This window comes from Sinohyriopsis cumingii, unplaced genomic scaffold, assembly GCF_028554795.1.
Source record: "Sinohyriopsis cumingii isolate HCF-2022 unplaced genomic scaffold, ASM2855479v2 utg003493l, whole genome shotgun sequence".
Classification (NCBI taxonomy): domain Eukaryota; kingdom Metazoa; phylum Mollusca; class Bivalvia; order Unionida; family Unionidae; genus Sinohyriopsis; species Sinohyriopsis cumingii.
In genome coordinates, this window is record NW_028316504.1 from 31,859 (window position 1) to 41,404 (window position 9,546).

Sequence of the window (9,546 nt, forward strand, 5' to 3'; positions counted from 1 at the left end):
CACAACATTTACTGTCAATCGATCAAACAGTTAGCCATGCATTAGGCTACGATGAATTCAAACAGCAACTCAAGGGACCCAATCTGAGTCAATGTTGATAGTGTTGTTGAAGTGGACAATGATGTAATCATTTAAGGTTTTCTGTGAATCTTGTCAAAATCGCAAAAATCAAATTTTGATTAGACTACATGAACTCATTTTTTTTCAAATCCCCACACCTTTCGAAAGAAGCGTAGAGGACACTGTTATCTTCCATTTGTCGATCTGTGTCCTCTACCATATTTTCTAAGATGCTGAGTAGAATTTAATGAAATTGTGCCCTTGGGTGCACGAGAGGGTGTCAAGGTCTGTACTGGGGGTGGTGGGGGTTGAGTTGTAATATGCAGTAAAACGCACGAGGATTAGTGATAGCAAGCCATTTCAGTTGATCTAATATGCTACCAGATATGTAAATTATGCATTTAAGTGTATTGAACCCTCACAAGCAAGTGCAAATTCCTTTTTGATATATTAAATGCAAAGGGTTATATAAAATTGTATTTAGAAGCTGACTTTGTCCAAAATCAAGTTCATATTCTACCTGACCAGAATCAATGAGTTTGGTTTTGTAAACAACATGTTTATCTCAATCTGAGTCAGAACATTTAAATTCTCCGTGAAATGCCGGGTCTGCCTAATGTTTACCACGTTATGTATCATAACTTTAATAACGGAGATTTCCTTATTATCTTGGATTGTTCTAGAAACTTTTGTCCTACATCCTGGCTCTTCTTTCTTAGGTTACATTGTTTATCTATCAACTATTCATTCATGTTATAAGATCTTTACGGAGATTTCCTTATTATCTTGGATTGTTCTAGAAACTTTTGTCCTACATCCTGGCTCTTCTTTCTTAGGTTACATTGTTTATCTATCAACTATTCATTCATGTTATAAGATCTTTGTGTTCAGTGTTTGCTTTGAGCTGAATTTATTTAATTCAAATTATTCTTCTCAGGAAATACAAAAATTACTCTAAAATATTTTTGGAAAGAGAAATAAAGTGGAAATTATGGTGCATTCAAGCAAAGAATCCTTAGATTATATTATTGTGATTCGACAAAAGACCGTTGGCACATCGTTGCGATTCAGGTCATTTGTACATTAGTACATTACAGACTACAGGCACATCAACACCTTCATCACTGGAAATTATTTGGAATACTACTAAAGATTATTCCAAAATGTATTTATTAGGACTTTTATTAGAAATTATATGGTTATTTGGGAAAGAGGTACAACCAGACAGATCATGTTTGTATCAAAAGAGGTACAAATAGATCATGTTGGTAATAATTACAATGCCAGTAGCTGGTACAGGAAAGTAACATTTCCATTGGTCAGAATGTTACCATGTGATCAAAACGAATTGCGTTCATTTCTGTATGAACTGTAAGGAGAACTACTTTTCCACTTCTATAAATAGAGTCACGTGTACAGCATAAGATAAACACCGCCAGTTAAGGCAGACATGAAGTAAGCATTAAAGAAAAACAACATTCTAACAAACAAACAAAAAATAATTGAAAAAATTTGGCTTCCATTGGTTGAAGGACTGGTATTATGATGACCTTACTGCGATCAAGCTGGACATCCCAAGTGTTATAAATAGCTACGTAACAGAAAAACCACAAACATGTATTACTACGCTCAATTAAGATTTCTGTTTTTTAATGATGCAAACAAAATAACATAACAAATAACTAAAATTTCAATTATAAGAGTTTAACGTTGTTTTTTCTGAGTTCATCATGGTATAAACTGTCAGTTGCCGACTAACACAGCTTACATAACGCCCTTCGGGCGTTATTTGCTGTGTGAGTCGGCAACTGACAGTTTATACCACGATGAACTCAGAAAAAAACAACGTTAAACTCTTACTTCAAATAGGTACAAAACAGATAGATCATGTATGAATCCAAAGAGGTACAACCAGACAGATCATGTTTGTATCAAAAGAGGTACAAATATATAGATCATGTTGGTATTCAAACACGGGAAACTACATTCAGAGGCATCCGACAAGGCTAACATACTGAATCGTCAATACCAGTCAGTCTTCACACAAGAGGATAAGAGTGATCTACCACGCCTACATGGAGATCGTTACCCACCAATGCCTGACATCCAGGTTACTGTAGAAGGTGTATACAGCTTGTTGCGGAAAATTAACCCACAGAAAGCTACAGGACTAGACATGATTCCAGCAAGGATCCTGAAAGATCTGGCAGAAGAGTGTGCACCATCCTTGAGTTATATTTACCAGAAGTGCCTCTCAACAGGTTATGTCCCTGATGTCTGGAAAACAGCAAACGTTACAGCTATCTTCAAAAATGGAGAAAGATTCAAGGCCAGCAATTATAGACCGGTCTCCCTTACATGTATCTGCTGCAAAATGCTTGAACACATCATAGTAAGCAACATGATGCAACATCTAGATCACTACAACATTCTAACAGACTGTCAGCATGGTTTCCGTGTAAGACGAAGCTGTGAAACACAGCTCATAACCCTAGTGGATGGGCTCGCCAAATCCTTAGACAGAGGGAAGCAGTATGACCTTGCAATCCTTGACTTCATTAAGACTTTCGATCGTGTCCCCCATGAAAGACTCCTCAGTAAGTTGGACCACTATGGCATCAGGGGTAACACACAGAAATGGATCAGATCGCAGAGAGTTATAGTAGATGGAGCAACATCAGACCCAGCACCAGTTGTTAGTGGGGTACCTCAGAGGAGTGTTTTGGGTCCCATACTCTTCCTGGTGTTCATCAATGATCTACCTGCAAGCGTCAAATCCAACACAAGACTTTTTGCAGATGACTGTATAGTCTACCGGGAAATAAATGTCTCCAAGGACTGTGAGATCCTTCAAGAAGACCTGAACCAACTGGCCCTATGGGAAAGAACTTGGGGTATGTCGTTCCATCCAGAAAAATGCAGCATCCTAAGAGTTTACAGGAAAAAATCACCAATCTTGTCCGAATATACTCTTAAGGGGCACACGTTAGCCAATGAGCAGGCAACAAAATATCTTGGGGTGGAATTGTCTAGAGACCTCTCTTGGAAAAGGCACATAGACAAGATAGTGAAAAAAGGGAACAGTAACCTTGGTTTCCTGCGCCACCACCTCCAAATCAACAATGAAGAAGTAAAAAGTGCGGCATATTTCACTCTGGTTCGACCAGGTCTTGAGTATTGCTCGACTGTGTGGAACCCAGATAGTAAAGATCTAACAAATAAGATAGAGATGGTTCAGAGGAGAGCGACTAGGTTTACCACAAATAAATATCGTAACACTAGCAGTGTCAGTGCAATGCTCAACCATCACCAGTTGGAATCACTCGAATCCAGGCGAACCAAGGCCCAGCTAACCATGATGTACAAGATTGCGAACAACCTAGTGGACATACCAGTGGACAAATACCTGACCCTGGCATATAGCCAAACTAGGGCAAACCACAGGAAAAAGTTCCAATTAAAGTCAGCATCGACAAATTGTTTCAAGTTCAGCTTCTTCCCATGTACAATAGGGACTTGGAACAAATTACCATCAATAATTGCAGAAGCTCCTGACTTGGTATCTCACAAGCAGGAGCTTTGCAAAATCACATTCTAATGAACTAGTCAGCTACAAGTAAGACCTAGTGATTCTCAGGGCTATGCCGGTTGAGGTTCCATATCTCATTGCCGCTACGGTAGCCGGATTGGTCTGAGTATGAAGGGACGAAAACGTACACTGACACACTTTTACTTATTTCTGCCTTTCCTATCATTACTCTTCTGACTGTCCTGTCACTTCCATCTTTACTTTATCTTTGACCACGTACCACCCGTTGCTTAATAGTCAAGTGTGACTGCATCAACGTATTTATAGATAGGTACAAAACAGACAGATCATCTGTGAATCCAAAGAGGTACAACCAGATAGATCATGTTTGTATCAAAAGAGGTACAACCAGACAGATCATGTTTGTATCAAAAGAGGTACAAATAGATAGATCATGCTGGTATTCAAAGAGGTACAAAACAAGACATATCACATACGAATCCAAAGAGGTACAACCAAACAGATCATGATGGTATTAAAAGAGGTACAACCAGACAGATCATGTTTGTATCAAAAAAGTTACCAATAAATAGATGATGTTGTTATCTAAAGACGTACAGTCAGACAGATCATGTTGTTACCCAAAGAAGTACAAAACAGACATTAATCATATACAAATCCTAAGAAGTACAACCAAACAGATCATGTTGGTATTAAAAGAGGTACAGCCAGACAGATAATGTTTATATCCAAAGAGGTACAGTCAGACAGATAATGTTCATATCCAAAGAGGTACAGTCAGACAGATGGTGTAACAATACATATCATGTTCATATGCAAACAGATGGAACTAGACAGATCATGTAAGAATATGGGAGAAGTGGATATCACTTTTCTGGGAAAAATATTGTCCTCCTTCAATGGACGTCAACCTCATCTTTTTTACATTTGGTTCCGTTTCTCTCCAACTGTTGCTTTTGGAGTCGGGAAACTGTAGGTACTATCATCATGAGAGGTACTACTCACTGTTTTCAAAACAGAGGTGACAGTGATCTACTTTACACACTCAAGTGATAGGTAAATTTTATGCATTTTGCCCGTCTTACCACATGTTTGCATGTGAAATCATCAAACTATTTGAGTGAGTACCTTTAAACAACTAATACAAACATCCTTACAACTAATACTCACACGGGGCCCCGAGTGGCCGAGTGGTCTAAAGCACTCTCCGTTACAGATCACTGCCATCTCACCTCTGCGAAGGTTCGAGTCTCGGATTCGGCCAATGTGGGTATGTGAAAAAGCTTGCCAGTAGCTTCTCGAGGGTTGGTGGTTCTTTCCGGGGTTTTCCCAGGTTCTTCCTCCACCATTAATACTGGCTGCCATGTAAAGCCTATCGTGTGCTGAAAAATGGCATTCAACCCTACAACAACAACAACAATACTCAAACCCTTACAATAGAAAAAACATCCTTACAATTAATACAAACATCCTTTAAGTTACCAGTAATACACATACCCTTACAACTAATACTCACACCCTTACAACTAATACTCACAACCTTACAACTAATACAAACATCCTTACAACTAATACTCACACCCTTACAGCTAATACAAACATCCTTACAACTAATACAAACAGCCTTACAACTAATACCCACACCCTTACAGCTAATACAAACATCCTTACAACTAATAATCACACCCTTATGACTAATACAAACATCCTTACAACTACTCACACCCTATAAACTAATACTCACACCCTTACAGCTAATACAAACATCCTTACAACTAATACAAACAGCCTTACAACTAATACCCACACCCTTGCAGCTAATACAAACATCCTTACAACTAATAATCACACCCTTATGACTAATACAAACATCCTTACAACTACTCACAGCCTATAAACTAATACTCACACCCTTACAACTAATACTCACACCCTTACAGCTAATACAAACATCCTTACAACTAATACAAACATCCTTACAACTAATACTCACACCCTTACAACTAATACTCACACCCTTACAGCTAATACAAACATCCTTACAACTAATACAAACATCCTTACAACTAATACTCACACCATTACAGCTAATACAAACATCCTTACAACTAATACAAACATCCTTACAACTAATACTCACACCCTTATGACTAATACAAACATCCTTACAAATACAACCATTCTTATAAGTAATACTCACAACCTTACAACTATTAATCACACCCTTACAACTAATACAAACAACCTTACAATTAATACTCACACCCTTACAGCTAATACAAACATCCTTACAACTAATACAAACATCCTTACAACTAATACTCACAGCCTTATGACTAATACAAACATCCTTACAACTAATACAGACATCCTTACAACTAATACTCACACCCTTATAGCTAATACAAACATCCTTACAACTAATACTCACACCATTACAGCTAATACAAACATCCTTACAACTAATACTCACAAACTTACAACTAATACAAACATCCTTACAACTAATACAGACATCCTTACAAATAATACTCACACCCTTACAGCTAATACAAACATCCTTACAACTAATACAAACATCCTTACAACTAATACTCACACCATTACAGCTAATACAAACATCCTTACATCTAATACAAACATCCTTACAACTAATACTCACACCCTTATGACTAATACAAACATCCTTACAAATACAACCATTCTTATAAGTAATACTCACAACCTTACAACTATTAATCACACCCTTACAACTAATACAAACATCCTTACAATTAATACTCACACCCTTACAGCTAATACAAACATCCTTACAACTAATACAAACATCCTTACAACTAATACTCACAGCCTTATGACTAATACAAACATCCTTACAAGTACTCACACCTTTGCAACTAATACTCACACCCTATAAACTAATACTCACAACCTTACACAAATACAACCATTCTTATAAGTAATACTCACACCCTTACAACTAATACAACCATCTTTACAATTAATACACCATTACAACTAACACTCACACCCTTACAACTACAGTGTAATACAAACATCCTTACACCTAATACACCCTTACAACTAATACAAACATACTGACAGCTTAAGTCACACTTTGCAACTAATACTCACACCCTTACAAATAATACAACCATTCTCATACCTAATACTCACACCCTTACAACTAATATAAACATACTTACAGCTAGTCACACCCTTACAACGAATACTCACACCCTTACAACTAATACACCCTTAAAACTAATACTCATGCAAACATCATTACAGCTAATACAAAACATCCTTACGACTAATACTTACACCCTTATAACTAATACTAACATCCTTACAATTAATACCCACACCTTTACAACTAATACTCACCTTTACAACTAATACACCCTTGCAACTAATACTCACCCCTACAACTAATACATACATACTTACAACTAATACTCACACCCTATCAATTAATACACCATTACAACTAATACAACTGTTGTTGCAACTAATACACACACCCTATCAACTAATACTTACACTTACAACTTATTGAATCATTAATACAACTAATATTCACACCCTTAAAACTAATACAACTGTTGTTACAACTAATACTCACACCCTATCAGCTAATACTCACACCCTTACAACTAATACAACCATTCTTATAACTAATACTCACACCCTTACAACTAATAAAACCATCCTTATAACTAATACTCATACTCTATCAACTAATACTCACACCCTTACAACTAATAAAACACATCCTTACAATTAATATTCATACCCTTACAACTAATACAACCGTCCTTACAACTAATACTCACACCCTATCAACTAATATCAACTAATACATCATTACAACTAATACAACTGTCGTTACAACTAATACTCACACCCTATTAACTAAAACTCACACCCTTTCAACTTATTGAATCATCCTTACAACTAATACTCACACCCTTACAACTAATACAACTGTTGTTACAACTAATACTCACATCCTATCAACTGATACTCGCACTCTATCAACTAATACAAACATCCTTACAACTTATACAAATATCCTTACAACTAATACTCACAACATATCAATTAATATTCACACCCTATGAACTAATGCTCACACCCTTACAACTAATATTCACACCCTTACAACTAATACAACCATCCTTACAATTAATACAACCATCCTTACAATTAATACTCACCCCCTTAAAGATAATACAACCATCCTTACAACTAACAGAAGCATCCTTACAACTGATACAAACACTCTTACAACTAATACTGCACACCCTTATAACTAATACTAACACCCTTACAACTAATACTCAGACCCTTGTAAGGTTATTGTGACCTATTTTCTTGCTCCAAAGTTTAGATTTACATATCAAACCACAATGGATTAAGCAAAAACATGGCTTTTCTATTTACAGATCAGACAGCAATAAATTAAGCAAAAACATGGCTTTGCACATTATTTTTTTCTTCTTACTAAGCAGCTGTTCTGTATTACAATTTCCTAACATAAATTTATTATTCACCTTCACAGGCTTCTTTTTTTTAGTATTCTATGACAGATGCTTACTCACCTTCACATGCTTCTGTATTACTATTCCCTGTCAGCAACTTGGTACTCACCTTCACTGGCTTCTGTTTTACAATTCCCTGTCAGCAACTTGGTACTCACCTTCACAGGCTTCTGTATTACTATTCCCTATCAGCAGCTTGGTAATCACCTTCACGGGCTTCTTTGTTACTATTCCCTGTCAGCAACTTGGTACTCACCTTCATTGGCTTCTTTGTTACTATTCCCTGTCAGCAACTTGGTACCCATCTTCATGGGCTTCTGTATTACTATTCCCTGTCAGCAACTTGGTATTCACCTTCACTGGCTTCTGTATTACTATTCCCTGTCAGCAACTTGGTATTCACTTTCACAGGCTCCTGTATTACCATTCCCTGTCAGCAACTTGGTACTCAACTTCACTGGCTTCTGTATTACTATTCCCTGTCAGCAACTTGGTACTCAACTTCATAGACTTCTTTTTTTTTGTATTCCAAGACAACTACTTAGTACAAAACTTCACTGGCTTCTGTATGACTATTCCCTGTCAGCAACTTTGTACTCACCTGCACAGGCTCTTGTATTACTATTCCCTGTCAGCAACTTGGTACTCACCTTCACAGGCTTCTTTATTACTATTCCCTGTCAGCAACTTGGTACTCACCTTCACTGGCTTCTGTATTGCTTTTCCCTGTCAGCAGCTTGGTACTTACCTTCACAGGCTTTGCTTTTAATATTCCCTGTCAGCTGCTTACTCATTTTCACAAGCTTTTGTATTCACATTCCCTGACAGCAAATTGGTACTCATCTTCATAGGTTTTTGTATTACAATTCCCTGTAAGCAACTTTGTACTCACCTGCACAGGCTCTTGTACTACTATTCCCTGTCAGCAACTTGGTACTCAATTTCACAGGCTTTTGTACTACTATTCCCTGTCAGCAACTTGGTACTAACCTTCACAGGCTTCTGTATTACTATTCCATGTCAGCAACTTGGTACTCACCTTCACTGGCTTCTGTATTGATTTTCCCTGTCAGCAACTTGGTACTTACCTTCACAGGCTTTGCTTTTAATATTCCCTGTCAGCTGCTTACTCATTTTCACAAGCTTGTGTATTCACATTCCCTGACAGCAAGTTGGTACTCATCTTAGCAGGCTTTTGTAATACAATTCCCTGTAAGCAACTTTGTACTCACCTGCACAGGCTCTTGTATTACTATTCCCTGTCAGCAACTTGGTACTCACCTTCACTGGCTTCTGTATTACTATTCCCTGTCAGCAACTTGGTATTCACCTTCACAGGCTCCTGTATTACTATTCCCTGTCAGCAACTTGGTACTCACCTTCGCAGGCTTT